Genomic DNA, 20604 nt, shown 5'->3' on the forward strand with positions numbered 1-20604 from the left:
CTACAGAGGTCCTATGAGGGAACAAGGCACGGCCTGGAGGGATTCAGCCTCCTGGCACCTCTTAGGAACCTGATGATCAGGTCGTGCTTCCCTAAGGACTTACCATCGACTGCGTCGTGGTGTGCTGCTATGGCAGCAACGTACACCTTCAAGGTGGAAGGGGACAGCCTCCCTTCCAACCTCTCTTGCAGGAAGAAAAGCACTGATCCGACTGCGCATCTCTGGGGGTCTTCCCGACGGGAAGAACACCACTTAGCGCACAGACGCCACTTAAAGGCATACAGGCGCCTCATAGAGGGAGCCCTAGCCTGAGTGATTGTGTCTACCACCGCAGGTGGGAGACAGCTTAGGTCTTCTACGTCCCGTCCAGGGGCCAGACATGGAGATTCCAGAGGTCTGGGCGTGGGTGCCAGATGGTGCCCCTTCCCTGAGAAAGAAGGTCCTTCCTCAGGGGAATTTGCCAGGGGGAGCTGTCGCGAGGAGCGTGAGGTCCGAGCACCACGTCTGGGCGGGCCAGTAGGGTGCTACCAGGACGACCTGCTCCTCATCCTCCCTGACCTTGCACAGGGTCTGTGCAAGCAGGCTCACTGGGGGAAACGCATATTTGGGAATGCCAGGGGGCCAGCTGTGTGCCAGCACGTCTATGCCGAGGGGGGCCTCGGTCAGGGCGTACCAGAGCGGGCAGTGGGGAGGATTCTTGGGAGGCGAACAGGTGCACCTGTGCCTGTTGAATTGACTCCAAATCAGGTGGAGTCTCCACTCTCCCCTGAGGGTAACCTGTTGTGACAGCGCGTCCGCTGTAGTATTGAGGTTGCCCGGGATGTGAGTGGCTTGCAGCGACTTGAAGTGCTGCTGACTCCAGAGGAGGAGATGGCGGGCGAGTTGTGACATACAACGAGAGTGCAAACCACCTTGGCGGTTGACATATGCTACCGTTGTCGTGTTGTCTGTCTGAACTAACACGTGCTTGCCCTGGATCAATGGCCGAAACCTCCGCAGGGCGAGCAGAATTGCCAACAACTCAAGGCAGTTGACGTGCCAATGCAGTCGCGGACCCTTCCAGAGGCCAGCAGCTGTGTGCCCATCGCAAACAGCGCCCCAGCCCATTTTGGAGGCGTCTGTCATGACCAAGACGCGCCTGGGGACCAGTTCTAGAGGAACACCTGCCCCTGGAATGAGAGGTTGGTCCAAGGGCTGAAAAGATGGTGACATACCAACGTAATGGCCACGCGGTGTGTCCCGGACTCGAGCCTGGAGCCAGTGCTGAAGCGGCCTCATATGCATCAACCCGAGCAGGGTGGCCACCGCCGAGGATGCCATATGCCCCAGGAGCCTCTGAAAAAGTTTCAGTGGAACCGCTGTTCCCTGTTTGAACGCCTTCAAACAGGCCAGCACTGACTGGGCACGCTCGTTCGTAAGGCGCGCAGTCAAGGAGACTGAGTCCAACTCCAAACCGAGGAAAGAGATGCTCTGAACCGGGAGGAGCTTGCTCTTTTCCCAGTTGACCCGAAGCCCTAGTCGGCTGAGGTGTGAGAGCACCAGGTCCCTGTGTTCGCACAACACGTCTCGAGATTGAGCTAGGACTAGCCAGTTGAAAACGTGAATGCCCACCTCCCTTAACGGGGCAAGGGCGGCCTCTGCGACCTTCGTAAAGACGTGAGAAGACAGGGACAGGCCGAAAGGGAGGACTATGTACTGATACGCCTGTCCCTCGAACGCGAACCGCAGGAAGGGTCTGTGTCGAGGAAGGATCGAGGCATGGAAGTATGCATCCTTCAGGTCTACCGCCGCGAACCAATCTTGATGCCGGACGCTCGCCAGAATGCATTTTTGCGTCAGCATCTTGAACAGGAGTCTGTGTAAAGCCTAGTTCAGAACTTACAGGTCCAAGATTGGCACCACCGCCTTTTTTCGGTACGATGAAGTAGGGGCTGGAAAAACCCCTTCTTCATCTCGGCTGGAGGGACAGGTTCTATCGCGCCCTTCTGTAGGAGGGTAGCGATCTCCGCGCAAGGTAGCAGCGTTTTTGTCTTTCACCAAGGTGAAGTGGACACCGCTGAACCTGGGCGGATGCCCGGCGAAGTGAATCACGCAGCCGAGTCGGACAGTCCGGACCAGCCCTCGTGACGGATTGGAAAGTGCAAGCCATGCATCCAAGTTCCGAGCAAGGGGGACCAAAGGGACAACGTCATCGGATGTACCGGCAGGTGGGGCCTCGCGGCGGGGCGGAGCTCAAGGTGCCACACCACGTCGTGGCCGTGCTGAGTCTAAGGACATTGAAGCACTTACCTGGCTCCTTGTGACCACCCCCGGAACAGCCTGGGACGGGGGAGGAAGAGGCCTGTCCTCATGACCCGTGGAGACTGTCACATCAGGGGCGGATTTGTGCCACAGCTGGGCGCTCAGGGGCGGGAGACTGCTGCTGGAGCTCCAAACCTGCCAAATAGAGTGGTGGACGGTGGTCGTGATGACAGCTGTATACACCGGATACGTGACCCAGGGAACAAAGAAACCGCTCTTGCTGAGCTTGAGTACTGCAGCCACTTGGGCATGCAGCGCAATTAAATGCGAAAGGTAACAAAAAGATGGAGATCTGCTTACCAGCTCCAGAGCAGCGGGTTTCGTTGTCCCTGGGTTGCCCATCTCAAGGGCGCTTTGAAGCCTTTCACGGGTTCTGGGTGGCTGCAAGACGGGTGGCGTCTGCTTCCTGCGGTGGGTTCCATGCCGGGGCCGGGCCGAAGGGGCGGGCTGCGGCGGAGCGGTGCAGTCACTGCAGGGGGATGCCCTTGGCGATGAGTAGACGGGGTGCGGGATCTTGAGCCGCGCCGGGGCAGCATATGCCGGCTAGCATCCATCTACTGCTCTACCATCAAAAACTGCTGGGCAAAGTCCTCGATGGTGTCGCCAGATAGGCCCGCCTGGGAAATGAGGGCAGCAAGGAATCGTGTCTTGTCGGCCTTACCCATCTCGACCAGGTTGAGACGCATATCGTCATCTCTGCATCAGCCTGTGACTGGGCAATCGACCCCGAAGGGAGGAGCCCAGCTGAAGCTTCCAACTGGACGAGCCTGCTCTCCACTCGCGGGCTCTGAATAAGAGGTCGAACTCGCCATGAGATGAGCCGGTGGACTCACCCGGAAGCCCGATCGGGGCAGACGAGAGTGCTGGGGAATTGGAGGTCCGCGGGGGGATACCCGGCGGAGGCGGTCCCATTGGGGTCCCCAAATCGCCCCCAGTGCTAGCCGCGCTGGCCTCATACCCGTTGGTAAAAGGACCGAGGCGGGAGCCTCTGGGGTGGCTCGCTTTCCTACGAAGGCGAGCCGCGACCGCAACGTTGCCATGGACATATTCTCGCAATGAGAACGTAACCATCCACGAATGCTGTCTCCACGTGAGCAGTGCCCAGACACGAAAGACAGTGATCGTGACCGTTAGAAGGCGAGAGATAACGAGCACAACCTGGAATAACACACAATCGGAAAAGCATCTTTAAAAAGACACGTCTTTAAAAAGACGTTCTGTGTGTGCGCTCTTTTAGAGAAATATATACTCTTTTAGAGGGGAAAAATGCTCTTTCAGAAAATATACTCTCTAGTTTTTCTGCCGAAGCGCCCAGGGGCGTTCACTGCAGTGCACCAATGCAGAGGGGGGAGAAGCCACTGAAATGCGCCGTCAGATCCAGCAGAGGTGAATGAACAGTAGTATTCAGCTCAATGAGCATGACCGTTCGGCTCCGAAGAGAAAATCTGAATGAGTGGTTGCATACCAGCTCCTTTTATACCGTAGTGGCATGCAAATACCACTCGCCAATTTTCATTGGCCTTTTATCAAAGACCAGAGGTGTCTCGGGCTCCCAAGAGTGACCCCTAGTGTCACTACATCGACACCAACGTCGAGTGAGTGACAGATAGGGAAGTCTGCATACCCTTGTGTTGCCCCCTTTAGCATCAATGACAGCATGCAGTCTTTTGTGATAGTTGTCTATGAGGCCCCAAATTTTTGCAGGTGGTATAGCTGCCCATTCGTCTTGGCAATATGCCTTCAGGTCACGCAAAGTCTTTGGTCGTCTTGCATGAACCGCACGATTGAGATCTCCCCAGACTGGCTCGATGATATTAAGGTCAGGAGACTGTGATGGCCACTCCAGAACCTTCAACTTTTTCTGCTGTAACCACTGGAGGGTCAACTTGGCCTTGTGCTTAGGGTCATTGTCGTGCTGGAAAGTCCAAGAGCATCTCATGCGCAGCTTTCATGCAGAAGAATGCAAATTGTCTGCCAGTATTTTCTGATAACATGCTGCATTCATCTTTCCATCAATTTTCACAAGATTCCCCATGACTTTAGAGCTCACATACCCCCAAAACATCAGTGAGCCACCACCATGCTTCACAGTGGGGATGGTATTCTTTGCACTATAGGCCTTGTTGACCCCTCTCCAAACATAGTGCTTATGGTTGTGACCATAAAGCTCTATTTTGGTGCCAGAATCTGTGAGGTGTGTCAAGGTGTTGTCGGGCATATTGTAACAGGGCTTTTTTGTGGCATTGGCACAGTAAAGGCTTCTTTCTGGCAACTTGACCATGCAGCTAATTTTTGTTCAGTATCTTCGTATTGTGCTCCTTGAAACAACCACACCGTCTTTTTCCAGAGCAGCCTGTATTTCTCCTGAGGTTACTTGTGGGTTTTTCTTTGTATCCCGAACAATTCTTCTGGCAGTTGTGGCTAAAATCTTTCTTGGTCTACCTGACCTTGACTTGCTATCAAGAGATCCCCGAATTTTCCACTTCTTAATAAGTGATTGAACAGTACTGACTGCCATTTTCAAGGCTTTGGATATCTTTTTATATCCTTTTCCATCTTTATAAAGTTCCATTACCTTGTTACGCAGGTCTTTTGACAGTTCTTTTCTGCTCCCCATGGCTCAGTATCTAGCCTGCTCAGTGCATCCACGTGAGATCTAACAAACTCATTGACTATTTATACACAGACACTAATTGCAATTTTAAAAGCCACAGGTGTGGGAAATTAACCTTTAATTGCCATTTAAACCTGTGTGTGTCACCTTGTGTGTCTGTAACAAGGCCAAATATTCAAGGGTATGTCAACTTTTGATCAGGGCCATTTGGGTGATTTCTGTTATCATTATGATTTAAAAAGGAGCCAAACAACTATGTGATAATAAATGGCTTCATATGATCACTATCCTTAAATAAAAGACTTTTCTTTTTTTTGCATGATCAGTCATATTTTCAAAATCAATGCCAAAATTTCACAATTTCTGCCAGGATATGCTAATTTTTAATTACAGCAACCATAGTAATTACTAGGTAGGCTTCCCTATGGCGTAGGCCTAGATTTCGTTTGAATATTGAAGGGATTTGGTTTGGGAAGACACCCCCACATGCTTAAACAATGCTTAAAAACAGTTCTATTCTTTTTTTTCTTTTTCTTAATTTTTTTTTTTATAGATAGTATTAGAGGGCCTATGATCAGTTTGTGGTTTATGATAGCCTTGAGCAGTTTAGACTGAACAAATAATTTCTTTATGGTGTGGTATCTTCCTCACTTTAATTTGTTTAATTTCCTTCCTAACAATGTCGGAACACTGTTGCTCCCAAATAAATATAATTTACTTTGATGTGAGTTTTTATGGATGTATCTTTTTTGGTCGTGCACCTGGATTCAAAACTTTGTTTGGATGTGCATGCTTTCTACGATTTTTAATTTCCTTCCTCTCTTTTATTTCCTTAATGATCTGCACACGAGATCATACATAGACCAGACACCTGTGAAGTGTGTGGCCTCGTTTTTTAAATTGACATTGAGTAATTGTATGCATGTACTGCAGCAGTATTCTGGAAACTCAATACACCTTTGCACCGTCTCATCTTTAATGAGGCAGCTGCTACACAACAGACCTGCACAAGCATGACTGGCCTTGACAGACAGAAACGTGTGGTTCACCCTTGCTAAGTGAGAGAGTGAGTGAAATCTATACTTCATATTGATCCAAACCTCTGAGTCACAGCAGTTTAGCTCAAGACCAAAGGTCTGACACTACTGTAACAACACACCAGCAGTGTCATGTAATTGCTCCAGTCAGAATCAACTTGTTCCCACAATCAACCGTTGTGGCTTTACCAGTATAGACCATCTTTATTCACCGTTATGTCAAAGCATAGATGTCTTTCACAACCACAGATAGTGGGATTTTCAGATAATTCAAGAGGTGGTGGTACTGCACATGTGAGGAGAAAGATGATGTCATATTCATAGAGATGTAAAGGAAAGATGTTAACATGTCTGATTACAGCAATGTACAACAAATTACAAGTAGGTTGTAGTCTTAGCTTTATTTATATATTTACATATTTATGTGTTGATTTAGCTGTTTTAGCCTTGTCCCAGATCCAGACTTTCATTATTACACTATGAATCCATTGTAATATATATATATATATTATTATTATTATTATTATTATTATGTGTTTAAAACTATGTTTATCCAAACAAAGAGTGAAATAAACATGGATAAACAAATAAAAAAATGGTTTCTGTCATTAAAAAACAAACAAACAAAAAAAAAACTGTCATTTCCGCCACATCAAAAATGTAGTCCCAATTAAGTTTTTTAATTTATTTTTTATTTCACTGTACTTGTTAACCAAGTCAACAAAAGTGTCTGTGAAGAGCATGCTTGAGGTGAAATATGAAACAAATGATGTCTGAAGAAAACAAAGAAAAATCAAGGTAAATATCACTTGTAAGTAGAATATTTTTATTTGGCATCATTTCCAATTAAACTGTAATTTTGCCAAATTATGCACACACACACACAAACACACACACACACACACACACACACACACACACACACAAACACACACACACAAAAAGTACGTGAAAAACATAATAAAACATAAATAAAAGTGAAAATGTAATTTAATTGTGTGTGTTATGTATGAAATTAGCTTTAGCAAAACAAAGGAGTGGCATATTTTATTTCAGAAACATGCAAAATGACCTTTCCATTACATAATTTTATTTAGCACAATACAGAATTTGAAATGTGCTGAAAATGACACTGTGGTGGGCATTTTCATAATTTACAGAAAAAGCCCACAGTGCTAAAAGTGCTGGAAGATAAAGAAACATTCATATATTTACTATATACACCGATCAGCCACAACATTGAAACCACCTGCCTAATATTTTGTAGCTCCCCCTCGTGACGCCAAACAGCGCCAACCCACATCTCAGAATAGCATTCTAAGATTATATTCTTCTCACCAAAATTCTACAGAGTGGTAATCTGAGTTACCGTAGACTTTGTCAGTTTGAACCAGTCTGTCCATTCTCTGTTGACCTCTCTCATCAACAAGGCATTTCCATTCGCAGAACTGCCGCTCACTGGATGTTTTTTTTTTTTTTTTTTTTTTGGCACCAATCGGAGTAAATTCTATAGACTTTTGTGTGTGAAAATTAGGGGTGTAACAGTTCGAATTTCTTATGGTTCGGTTTGTATCATGGTTTTAAGGTCACGGTTTCGGTACAGTTCGGTATTTGCTTTGTTCAGAAAAATAATATTTTCCATGGCTCCGCCCCTCGAGCCTCTCACGGCTCCGCCTTCCATGGCTCTGCCCCTCGAGCCTCTCATGGCTCCACCCCCCATGGACTTTGCCTTGGTCCCATGCCCCTCGCCCTTTCTCGCCATGCCACGCCCCACACCTCAAGACACCCCCCCCCCCCCAGCTCCCTACAGAACTTTGAATTTATGTCATGTTTTACGTGTTTTGTTTATGTGTTGGGGTGTCAGGAGCCACCCCTTAGTGGGGGGGATATGTCAGGTGTATTTTGTTGATTCATGTCTTTTATTTTGAAAAGTTTAGTTCCTGTTCCCTAGTCATGTGATGTCTTGTTTTCCCTCCATGTTCATGTGTCATGTTTTGATTGGTTTATTGTTTAATTATCTTGTTATCAGTTCTGTTTGTTCATTGGTTTATGTTCTCCCATGTCTTGTATTTAAGCCCCCATGTTTTCATTGTCTGGTTGTCAAGTATTGAGTGTGAATGTGAGTGTAGATGTTTATGTCAGGCCACGTTTATGTCAAGCCAAGTTTATATCAAGTCAGGTTTATGTCAAGTTCATGTTTGTTTAGTTCACGTGTATAGTTAGGGCATTCACTTTTGTAAATAAACTGCACTTGGGTTCTTCATCTTCACGTCATCGTCTTCGTCATTGCCAGTGCCAGCAACGTTACACCACAATATAAATATGGTTACTGTCATGGTTACAATATATAGAAAAATCATAGTTACTATATAGAAAATACAGTATTACTGTTATAAAACCATGGTTAATTGCATCAAAACCATGATTTCTGCTCAGAAAACCATGGTGACAGCAGTCATGGTTACTACAAAATTAATATAGTAAAACCATGGTTAATTTTATTCAGGTCCTTTACTAAAAAATAAAAATAAAAATTATCTAATTACTAAATCAACATTTTAAATTAATACCTGCACTAATATGCTACATGCATCAACATAAAGTGCACTTCAAATTAATCAAATTAACAATTGCAGAACAGTGATGTCATCAAGTTGACCCGCATAAAACACAGGTGGAGCGTCCATCTACAGATCCATTCAGGTGCATTAGCGGGGGTTGTAACTGTGTGTCTGTTTGACGGTTTGCTTTCTTGACCAAAACTTGAGCTCCAGATGCGTCATGAAACTTGAGGTGAACCGACTGCAGTGCCAATGTTTCCCGAACCATGGGTTGCGAACCGTACGGTTCATTATTTTTACCGAGAACCATTATACCCCTAGTGAAAATCCCAGGAGGTCAGCAGTTACAGAAATACTCAAACCAGCCCATCTAGCACCAATAATTATCCATGCGATTATCTAATAAGCCAATCGTGTGGCATCAGTTCAGTGCATAAAATCAACCAGATATGGGTCAGGAGCTTTACATCAACCATCAGAATGGGGAAAAAAAATTGTGATCTCAGTGATTTCACAGCAAAATATTGTTGGGAAATTTGACTGTGAGTGTTAAAATTAACACTTTCTGGGTGAACATACAGGTCTATCTTTGATAGTGTTCAGTTAATACTGACCAAAATGTTACTTACATAAACACTCTTTTAGTGTACAATTTAAACACTTCAGATGTTGAAAATGTAATACTAAAGGGTGTTACCATTAACACTCAATGGTGTTGCATCCCAAACACGGTTACACAGGGCACTGAAACTTGTTTTAATACTGATATGTAATATTTGATGTTAAAACAGCAACATTGCAATTATGATTAATTCATATTTCAAATGTAAACTAAGTGTATTATCAAAAAAGGAAAAAAAAAAAAACGGAAAATCAGAATGCGAGTTATGCATTTATTGAAACAATATAGCTTGTCTCCATTAAAATCCCCAATAACATCCTCAAATTTAAAAATTCATGTTTAATGCTAAAACAATACAACATATGTCATCCTTTAAAGCATCAATAACACAGTTAAAATATTCTATAGTAAAAAAAAACAAAACAAAAAAAAACAAAACATTAAAACTCTTTGTCACTATGTGTATAAATGAGTCAGATCCAAAAAAGTTTCTGTTTAACAGATGCAGAAACAGAACAGTCCTTGTACACTACCCATAGCTTTTGGGGGCATTTAGTCAATTAATCTGAATGCATGGACAGGTTCAATAACATTTTACTTGAAATTTACTAAAAGTATACTGTATGTGCTCTATATATGAGCAATAATATATTAAGTATCCTTCTGAATGCATTGCAAATAAAACATATCATCACTGATTTGTAGTTACACTCAATTACTGTTTAACAGTTTTGCTCTTAAAGGGATAGTTCACCCATAAATAAAAACTTGCATCCTTTACTCACCCTCATGCCATCCCAGATGTGTATGACTTTCTTTCATCTGCTGAACACTGTGACGAGGAGGAGGGCGTGGCCGGGCAGTGATGGAGCACGGCCAGCACTGAATCAGCTGATCAGTGGGAGAGCAAGATAAGGGGTAGCCGGAGATGCCGGTTAGAGGTAGAGAGTGAGACGCACACGGCCGCGTTGCATGTGTGTCTGTGTCCTTATGTTTTATGTTGTTTTAAGTTCATTTATATCATTAAAGTTTATAAAAATTTATAATTTATAATTGGGGTTGTGTGTGTATATATATATATATATATATATATACAACCCCAATTCCAAAATAGTTGGGACAGTATGGAAAATGTTAATAAAAACAAAAAGGAGATATTTGTAAATTATATCACCCTTTGTTAAATTGAAAACACTACAACTACACATTATATTATGTTTTATCTCGAGCCATCTCTCCTGCTTTTCAGCTCACCGTGCGATCTCTAAGCTAAGAAAATTATTTAAACTCATATCAATGTTTCATGTGCATTTATTTATTTATTTGGCAAGTAGTCTTGTAATAGGTTGAATAATGAGGAGTCAGACAGTCATTTTCACAAAATAAACCAACAGAACTCAGACGTAAACCGGAGGTTGATTTCAGCTGTTCAGCGATTTATTTCTTTTAACATAATTACACAATTTCAGCACAAATCAGTGTTTCATATCCATGTATTTATTTATTTATTTGGTTAGTAGCTGTGTAATAAGCGGGTTAATGTTCAGTCAGCCAGTTGTTTTCGCATAATAGACCCAAACCTATAGAAGATTTATTGTGCAATAACAACCGGCTGACTGTACAGTATCCCTTACTTATTGAACATAAGCCTATCATTGGCCTACTGTCCACAGCAATTTACAGTATTTTTCATTTGAATTCATCAATCTGTCAGAAATAGATTTATTATAAGGGCTTTTTTAAGGAGGCATTAATGTACACATGTGTCAGACAGATGCTTTAAGAGCGTTTTGGTTGCATCGCATCATAAATGCTGCGTTTTAAGGTCAACATGTCAAGTTAAATGGAGTTTGAAACTTACAAAAACAATCGAGATCCCTGCATTCGGAATTGCGCTCTGTCCAGCTGTGTTTGAATGCAAGAACGCATTCTCATCTTGTGCTGTCATTGCTATTGTCAAGCAAGCTTGAGTGTGGTTTGTTGTCTGTACAGCTGCTTATTGCCAATAGAGCTGGAGTTTTGCTTACTACCCCCTGCTGAAAACAGGTGGTACTTCAAACTTGAATTGCTCTGATGATAGGAATTGTTTATTATGGTCCGGGCACATGATTAATTTGTTAGTGCCATTATTTGTTAATATAATTAATCACACCAAATTAACACATTAAACCAACAGCCAGTATATTATTTACTGTATAGAGAGCTTCCCTGAATCTTTATATACAGAAAATGCACATACTGTATGTTCTCATTTGCCGCTAGTTTTAAACTCCCTAATGACCCAAATATATTGACTGGGAGAATGCTTGTCTCCTCCTCGCCTCATTTGTGTTTACTGCCAAGTTCAACAAATAAATTCGCTGGCCTTATTTCTTGCTGCATTTGTTTATCTGATCATTTCCAGTTCAAATAATTACGGCCTTACTTGCATTTTCCAATTTTTAATGTTTTAATTCCACCGAGACTCAAAGAAGCTCAGGCAGGTAGCCATGAGAAATGGTTACAATCTACCCACTCATATGGAGAATGTCTCGGTTTGCTTGAAATAATTTTAAACGTGCCATTTTATCCCTCTTCAAAATCCAGCCACACACTGTGAAACGATAGTGTGAGTAAATTGCAACAGAGGATTTTCTATAATCATATGGTATTCTAAAACAAAAACAGATGACACTGAAGAGTCCTAATGACATTTTAGACACATTTAACAAGAGGGCTGTGAATTGGAAAGGATCTCTCTAACCTGATTTGCTGAGAGGAGTCTTCTGAGGTAAGAGGTAATGGTCCCATTTGTAATACAATAAATGGAATATGAGATTGCTCTCAAAAATCTGGGGCATAATTACTGTATATGTATTTAGGCATGTTGAGGTGGGTAGTTTGTATGCGCTCCCAGCCCCTGGGTAAAAATTATGTTGTACATGACAATATTAACATCCAAGATAAAATTATTTTAAAAAGGCAGCATTGCCTATTCCTATGGGTTATGAATGCTTAATGAGGAAAGAATGGATAAGAAAGAAGCAGTAATGTTCAAACATGTTTTTAATTTAAAAAAATGTTTTTATTGTATTTTAATAAAAAAATAGAAACTTCTCTGTAATTCTTCCATTCAGTGACAACTAATTGGGCAGTTTAGTCCTGTTGTGTCTACATACGCTGAATGCAGTGTTTAGCTTCAACAAAAACTCAGAAAAAGATGTGGTTATGGAATACAAGTGTCATATACCATAGATTATTCCACTATAGATTACTGCATATTCAAAGCTTTGGAATAGCCTTTCCAATCAATGTTTAAAGGGGTAGTTTACCTAAAACATTAGGTCTCCGCAGCTCAGTCTATGTTCCTTCGACGGTTTCTTATATATCTTTCTTATATATATTTAACTATAAGTAAAATGTCTATAGGTTGATTCTCTCAGAAAATGTAAACAATGTGTATTTGTGGTTCTATCAAATCATTCCTCTGTTAGAGGTTGTGTGTCACCATTGAACAATTCCAGCAGTATAGACGTGACATTTGCAGTCTAAGCATGAAATTTAACTTCTTATAGAAAGTATAAATTATCAGTATAGCAAACCATTTATATGTATAATTGTAAACCCCTCCAGATAGAGTCCAGACATCAGAAAATGTTCAGTCTAGACAAGTTTTTCTCCATTTTAAATTAGACATGGAAAGAGGAAAAACATCCAAAACACTTTGAAACATGTGGGCTTTGAACACTCAGACATAGGTATGGTATCCATTAAGGCTGCACGACTGACTGGATTAAGATTAAAATCGCAATATGGCCTTGCACGATTAATAAACCACAAAAAAGTTATGTTTTAAAATATAGTCTGTGAGAGTGAAGGAGTGGCACTCTCTAGTGGGTGTATGCGGCACACAATGAGCAACAACGACATCAGATAAATGTTCATCATATTACAAATCAAATTGCAAAGTTTGTAAAAATGATCACTTCCCAAATGTTGCCTATAGATGGAGTAAACTTGAAACAAGTCAAAGCGCTGTTATGTCCGCTAACTTTTTGACACAGGCAAGAAGGTTGTGGCAGCGGGGGCGTGGTCAAGCATCTCTCTGGACAGAGAGAAAGCGGTAAGGGCGCTTACACCTGAGTTAAATTATGTCTAACAACTGTCTCTAATTTTAGTGAGCAAGGGGAGAGCGGCATAAATAGAGCCACACCGCAGGTAGACGAGAGAGAGAGCCTGGGCACCAGAGACCCGATTGTGAAGGCAAGAGTTTATTATTGCAAAGTTGAAAGTTTATTTTTGTGAAGTAGTTTGTGTTGAGTTATTGAACAGTGTAAAAGCCCTGAACGAGTGTATTTGCTGCAGTGAGGAGATAAAACGCTTACCTGAACCAGGAAATCTGCTTCTCGCCTCCTCCTTCCACTGAGAAGTGTTACACTGGTGCCGAAACCCAGGAAAAAGGTTTGAAGATGGACGGAATTTGCCCCGTAGAGTCCTCCCAGTAGGCTGAGATCCTCCAAGCCCTCGCTGGCTTACATCGGAGCCACCAGCAATCCCTGCTTGAGCTCCAGCAAGATCAAGACCGCTGGTTTGTGGAGCTCATGCGTGCTCAAGCAGAGGACCGACAGGCGATCTGGAACCTCCTCAGCCAGGAGGCATCCCCAGCCGCAACCCCGGACACCCACACGCCGTTGCCCCCGCCTGCGTTACAGAAGATGGGGGCGGCGGATGACCCAGAGGCGTTCCTGCATCTCTTCAAGCGTACCGCCGAGATCTGGGGCTGGCCGCTCGGCCAGTGGGTGGCCCGACTCATACCGCTGCTGTCCGGGGAAGCCCAGCTCGCGGCTCAACAACTACCAGCGACGAGCCTCCTGGCTTACGGAGACTTAAAGAAAGCCATCCTGCAACGGGTTGGTCAGAGTCCGGAAGAAAGTCGTCAACTCTTCCGGAGCCTGAAGCTGGAGAGCTCCGACCGCCCGTTTGCCTTTGCCCAACGGCTCTGCGACGCCTGCCGAAGATGGTTGCTAGCGGGGGGCCGCGGCGTCGATGGGATCATCGACCAGGTGGTACTGGAGCAATTAATACATCAACTGCCAAAAGGGACGGTGGAGTGGGTCCAGTGCCTCTGCCTGGCGTCACTGGAGGAAGCCATCCGGCTTGCGGAGGACCATATGGCGGCGATCCCGAGGGCGGAAGAGCCCTCCCAATCTCTCTCTCCGGAGAGATGCTTGACCACGCCCCCGCTGCCACAAAGGTATTTTTTCTTCATCATGTGATGGTAATTGGCGGTTAGCAGTCCAGCTTATGGTGCATTACAGCCACCAAAGTCTTTCTAGCAAGACACTCCACTAGCGGCCATCTTTGGAATGCTCCCAGGAAGCTATTTCCAGTCATGACAGTGTAGCTCCTAACTACTTGAATGGGAAAAAAACGAAATCTCCAAAACTGTTGTTCAAGACTATGATCGAAGAACACATTTCAAATCAGGAGTAAAATCTTGAAGTTGAAATTCCAGCTGGGAAACTCATGTGGAAATTTTCACATTTTTCCAAGATGCATGTGCGTGACGTCACACAAACATGTCGGCACTCAGGGAGATGTACAAAGTAAGTAATAAACATTCACTTTTATTAGGTAATATCCATAAATGAGTCAAAGTTCCTACATTACATGATATTAAAGCTTGTTTAACAAACGCCTTCAGAAACACTGTAGCACAAATGCTAGTGTTGCAGCATTGTTTATCATTTGGGTTGCTAGGAGACAGTAAAACACCTGATAAGCTAACGGGAGTGTTGCAGTTTTGTTTCTTTATGTCATCTTCCAAGCATCTGGCAATGGAATGCCTTTATGGTTGGAGATCAGAGATATCAAGTAGGAATATCCCACTTGAATGGAACAAAGCATTAGAGCTCCTTGGTTGGGCATTTCAGTTTCTCTCATTCATTTTAACAGAAGAGGCCCGTCTCCGCTAAATAGTCTCTGCTGCCACCTATGGAGCTGGAGTGTGGATTGTCACAAGAAAGTCTTTCAGTGGAGTTAAACGTCCGCTAAAAATGATGAAACTGGCGAAATTTCTCAGAAAAGAGGTCACACATCTTATGTAGGATTAAATCCTAAACTGAGTATACTTCTTAAACTTTTAAATTAAAAGGTAGCTTACCCTGTAGAGTTTACTTGTAAACAAACAAGTATGTTTGAGCCCTATGCACAATGCTGTGGCCAGTTTTGGTTTGATTAACATGAATACTGTACATACCTGATGAAGCTGGGCTACAGTCGCATTATATAGATCTGGTAGATTCGGACTAAAGCGTTAACATGAAATGTGACAAAGACAATTACTGTTAAAGTGCATGGCAACATACTGATTGACTCAACTAATGGTGAGAGTCTGAGGTGAGACTATCTTTGTGAATGACCAATAGCAGACAGGAGATCAGTGTTCGAGAACCCTGTTTGAAAACAAAAAATGTTTTCACCATTCCTTTAATCTTGTTTTCCTCGCCATTATCGCCTCTGTCATGCTCATTTAGGATTATAAGGCACTATTATTGGCAAAGCTGCTTTGGAACAATATATATTGTGAAAAGCATTATATTAATAAATTGAATTGAAAATGTAAAATACTTGACCACAGGAGATCCTCCATGTTCTTATCTATTTATTGTAATTGCCAAATAGACCTCATAGAAAACATACTGTAGTTTAACCTAATTTTTTGTCTCTCATACACTCACATGAATAAATATTTGCATCTTCGAAGTGCAGAGCCTGAGGGATTATCCTAGCAAGAGCAGTATGGCATGTAAGAGTAGAAGTAACACTTGATGTTAAGTGTGTAATCCCAGATCACAGGTGCACGTGGTTTCATCAGGTCTTCGGTGAGACAAACGGGAAAAAAAGCAGCAGAGAAGAGACTGAGGGGGTTAGGGGAGGGTGAGAGAACAGGAAGACAGGAAGTAAATGAGAGAGAGAGAGAGAGAGAGAGAGGGAGAGATACAGTGAGTGTGAGCAAGTCAAACTGACAGCTGTTAGTTCCAGAGAGGCACAGTATGCAAATGTTACCCCTTGGCTGAGAGAGAGTCTATCAGTGGTGAACTTCTGAAATGAGGAGGTAAAGTCTCCTCCCTGGGCTTGTTTTGTTGTAGTCCATGTAATTGCATGTTCTATTTTATGTTAACATCAACCTGGTCTCATAGAATCACGTTACTATAAAACAACAGTAACTTTTATTCACTTTTACACAAATCATGAGTAAAATGGCAGATTATTAGTTCGTAAACTTAGTTTTCACTCTGTTCCTCACGCAATGCTGTCTTATGACATCAAAACACCTTTTCTCTAGCACATGACTTGTACTGACTGTACATTAATTTCAAACCCTTCACAAGACTTAATCAATATGCATTTGTACATGATTTAAGTGTGATAAAATCACTTACGAACCTTTTCTGTGTAAAGTTCTATCCAATTATACAACTTCGTTGCCATGACTAAGTAACACTCTAAACCCTAAAACGAATGTAAAAACGATGATTTAAACAGATTTACGCACGAGTTTTAACAGAAAAATGAATGCAAATGCTTTTATAAAATCATAAGCTTCACATTTCTGCCTTTAAACAGCGCCAACAAAAGTGCCTCTGGTAAGAAACCTCTACGTTTTTTTTGATTGAAACCTGTTTGGATTTAAAGAGTAGCATCTCTAGTTTTGTTTGATAAGCCGCTTTAAAAAAATTATACATTTTTCACACGTCAGTGTGCTGATAAACATGAGGTCCACATATGTGGAAAAATAGGACCATTTTCCCTCAAATGTTGAAAAAACACATTCGTTATTTTGAATAATTTTCAACTGTAACACATCTGTGGGTCATTTTGCTTAATTTAATATAAATTTTTTATATTTTATTTTGTTGTCACTGCACAATACAGTTCTGTTCATTAACATTAGTAAATGCATTCCTATATATTTACAGTGCATTATTAATATATACAGATTGAGAATAAATGTAAACGCTGAAAAAGTTTGCTTTCAGAGGCTTTATATGGAGTTAAGGATGAAAATTAGGTGCATTTCAATCTGTTCTGAGACCAGTGCAGACAGACATCACACTGGAGGTTAAGTTATTCACTAAATAGGGAGCAAGGGTGCATCCAATAGCTTTCCTATGCAGTTAAGTGCATTCACTCCTAAAATCCGACCAAAAGTTCCATTTCAGGCTGCAGATGATTTTTGGATCACTCAACATGTTTGGCAGACATGGGACAATGATAATCAGTACATAGATTCAGAATTTTATATTGCAAAATTTTATTTTAACATGGCTGGCAGTGATTTTGTCATGTTTATGTGTTTTGTTCATGTTTTGTGTTCATGTCTTTTATTTTGAAAGTTTAATGCCTGTTTCATTGCCATGTCATGTGATCTGTTCCCTCATGTGATCCTCTCTTGTGCCATGTGTTTTGTTCTCATTGGTTTGTGTTCATGAGTCTTGCTATCTTGTTATCAGTTCTGTTATGTCATTGGTTCATGTTTCATTGTCTTATTATTAGCTCAGTCTTGTGATTGATTGTCTTGTTTACTTGTTACCCATGTCTGTGTATTTAGCCCTGATGTTTGCCATTGTTCTGGGTCAGGTATTTTTTGTGTAGCATCGTGTCAAGTCCAAGTCCAAGTCCAAGTCAAGTCAAGGTTTAGTTATGTTTCACGTTTGGATGCCACTGTAAATAAACTGCACTTGGGTTCTTCACATCATCATCGTCTTTGTCTGCCTGTCATTGCTATGCAACGTTACAGATTTGATGATGCAGGCCATTATTTTTACTCAGAATTATTTATTCAGTTTTATAGAAAATCAGCTGTAATGTCTTTAACCTCTCAAACAAATAAACTGTTTGATGAAAAAAATCTTTCTATATATTGGTATTACTTAAAATTTGTTTAAAATTCACATATGTGGGCATAAATTATCATTATTATTATTAGTAGTAGTATTTTGCTTGTTTATTATGTGCTACTAGTTACAAATCAAAAAGGGAAATGGAAAATGCATACATCAGTCATGCAGGGGTCTTAGGTGGTTAAAAGCATCAACTGTTTAGAACATTTAGCTCGCTTTTATTGCCACACAGTGGACATGTAATGACACACATAAGCCTACTGTAATGTAATTTTGCAAACAATGTCTCCACAGACACAAAAATTTCATGAGATCAGGCTGTTTTACATGGTTACCGACAATTTTATTTTCACTTCGAGGTCAGAGCAGTTCACTTCAAACCCTGTGCTGCGGTGGCATCCTGTGATAAATACTAGCTCATGTTATCATGTTAGATAAAGAACTGTGTTCTATTACTTTCTATTTATGTTGCTTCCTTTGCGTAACCAATGTTCCTGCTATCTATCTACAACCGAATTCTTCCCATACAGGTTTAAGCTTGTAGAAGGCAGATAACTGTAACAATCAATTCTCTTAAGTGAGAGCTTTTACCCCCCTCGCTATGACACTATATTGATCATGTGTAAACAGCATGCATTATTAATTTTCTGCCCCACAATGGAGAAATCAATGAGAGCCTTCTAGCTGTAAGCCAGAGTAAATTACCACAAAGCTTCAGTTTTGAGAATTATTTTCTTTGTACATTTTTCAAGGTGTAGGGAACATTTTTCCTTCTAGAAAAAAAAAAAAAAAAAAAAAAAAAAAAAGTAATTCCAGTATGCATCAAAGTCTGGATAAAAAAGAGCTGCTTTTTTGCTCAAACTTTTTAAACAATGTTTGAGGGACAGAACATGCCAACGCATATATGATGGCTGTTTTACAATCAACAGCTCGTGACTTGATATTAAACACCATATGTCCACAACCTGATGTATAACATCCTGTCATTACATTCCACTTCAATCATATCCTCATTTGCATTCAGTATCTAAAAAGCACTGAATAAATTGCTTTTTTATCCATGTTACTCATTCTCCTGAATCAAATGATTGGACGCTTCGGGTTGTAAATGTGTTTGTAGGCTTATCTATCTTCGGAATAGCATACTAACAAATTACACTCAGTATATAGGATGTAACTGTGCAGTGTATGTCAATTTTCTGTATTTTTTAATTGAATTAAAATGTGGATGACCTACTACTAAAGAGTATATGGTATGCCACAATGCAATGCCCTCAACTTTAACTTCCATTTTCATTGCAATGAATGAACTGGACATAATTACAGCTGCAATTTTCATCTTTTTTGACTCAATGTTTGATCAGACTGCTAAAACATTTAAACACACGATTAAAATTTCAGTACAAAATAATCAGAAATACTTATGTCTGAGATGATAGGACACCACTCAATATACATGTAAAATACCAAAAAAATAATAGTCAGCAAACAGCATAGCCTGTACTGTGGAGTATTTAGTAAGTACCGTCGTAAGCTAGTATTTCATTCGGAACATAACCAAATACTTTGATTCAAACAGTCACTTGGGGCAAATTTCTAAATGGATAATTCACATTTGACAAAATATAGTTCCCTATCTGTCACTCACTCGACGTTGTGTCGATGTAGTGACACTTGGGGTCACACTTGGGAGCCCGAGACATCTCTGGTCTTTGATAAAAGGCCAATGAAAATTGGCGAGTGGTATTTCCATACCACTCTCCCGGACATACGGGTATAAAAGGAGCTGGTATGCAACCACTCATTCAGATTTTCTCTTCAGAGCCAAATGGTCATGCTCACTGAGCTGAATTCCCACGACTGTTCATTTCAGTGGCTTCACCCCCCTGTGCACTGGTGCACTGCAGAGAATGCCCCTGGGCACTTCGGCAGAAATAAAAGAGTATATTTCTCTAAAAGAGTATATATTTCTAAAAGAGCGGCACACACGGAATGTCTTTTTAATGATGCCTTTCCTTTGTGTGTTATTCCTGGTTGTGCTCGTTATCTCTCGACTTCTGACGGTCACGATCACTGTCTTTCGTGTCTGGGCACTGCTCACGCGGAGCCAGCGTTCGTGGATGGGTCATGTACTCATTGCGAGAACATGTCCATGGCAACGATGCGGTCGCGGCTTACCTTAGTAAGAAACCAAGCCACCCCAGAGGTTCCCCGCCTTGGTCCTTCTACCCACGGGTATGAGGCCAGCGCGGCTAGCACTGGGGGTGATTTGGGGACCCCAATGGGACCACCTCCGCCGGGTATCCCCCCACGGACCTCCCATTCCCCAGCATGCTCGTCTGCCCCGATCGGGCTTCCGGGTGAATCCGCCGGCTCGTATCACGGCGTGTTCAACCTCTTATTCGGAGTCCGCGAAGGTGATGAGCTCTCGAGCGCAGCATCGGAGAGCGTGCTCATCCAGTCAGACGCGGAAGCCTCAGCTGGGCTCCTCCCTTCGGGTGCGGTCGCCCATTCACAGGCTGACACGGAGATGATGACATGCTTTCCCGGGCAGCCACGAGTGCCGGGCTAGAGTGGAACCCTC

This window comes from Myxocyprinus asiaticus, chromosome 37, assembly GCF_019703515.2.
Source record: "Myxocyprinus asiaticus isolate MX2 ecotype Aquarium Trade chromosome 37, UBuf_Myxa_2, whole genome shotgun sequence".
Classification (NCBI taxonomy): domain Eukaryota; kingdom Metazoa; phylum Chordata; class Actinopteri; order Cypriniformes; family Catostomidae; genus Myxocyprinus; species Myxocyprinus asiaticus.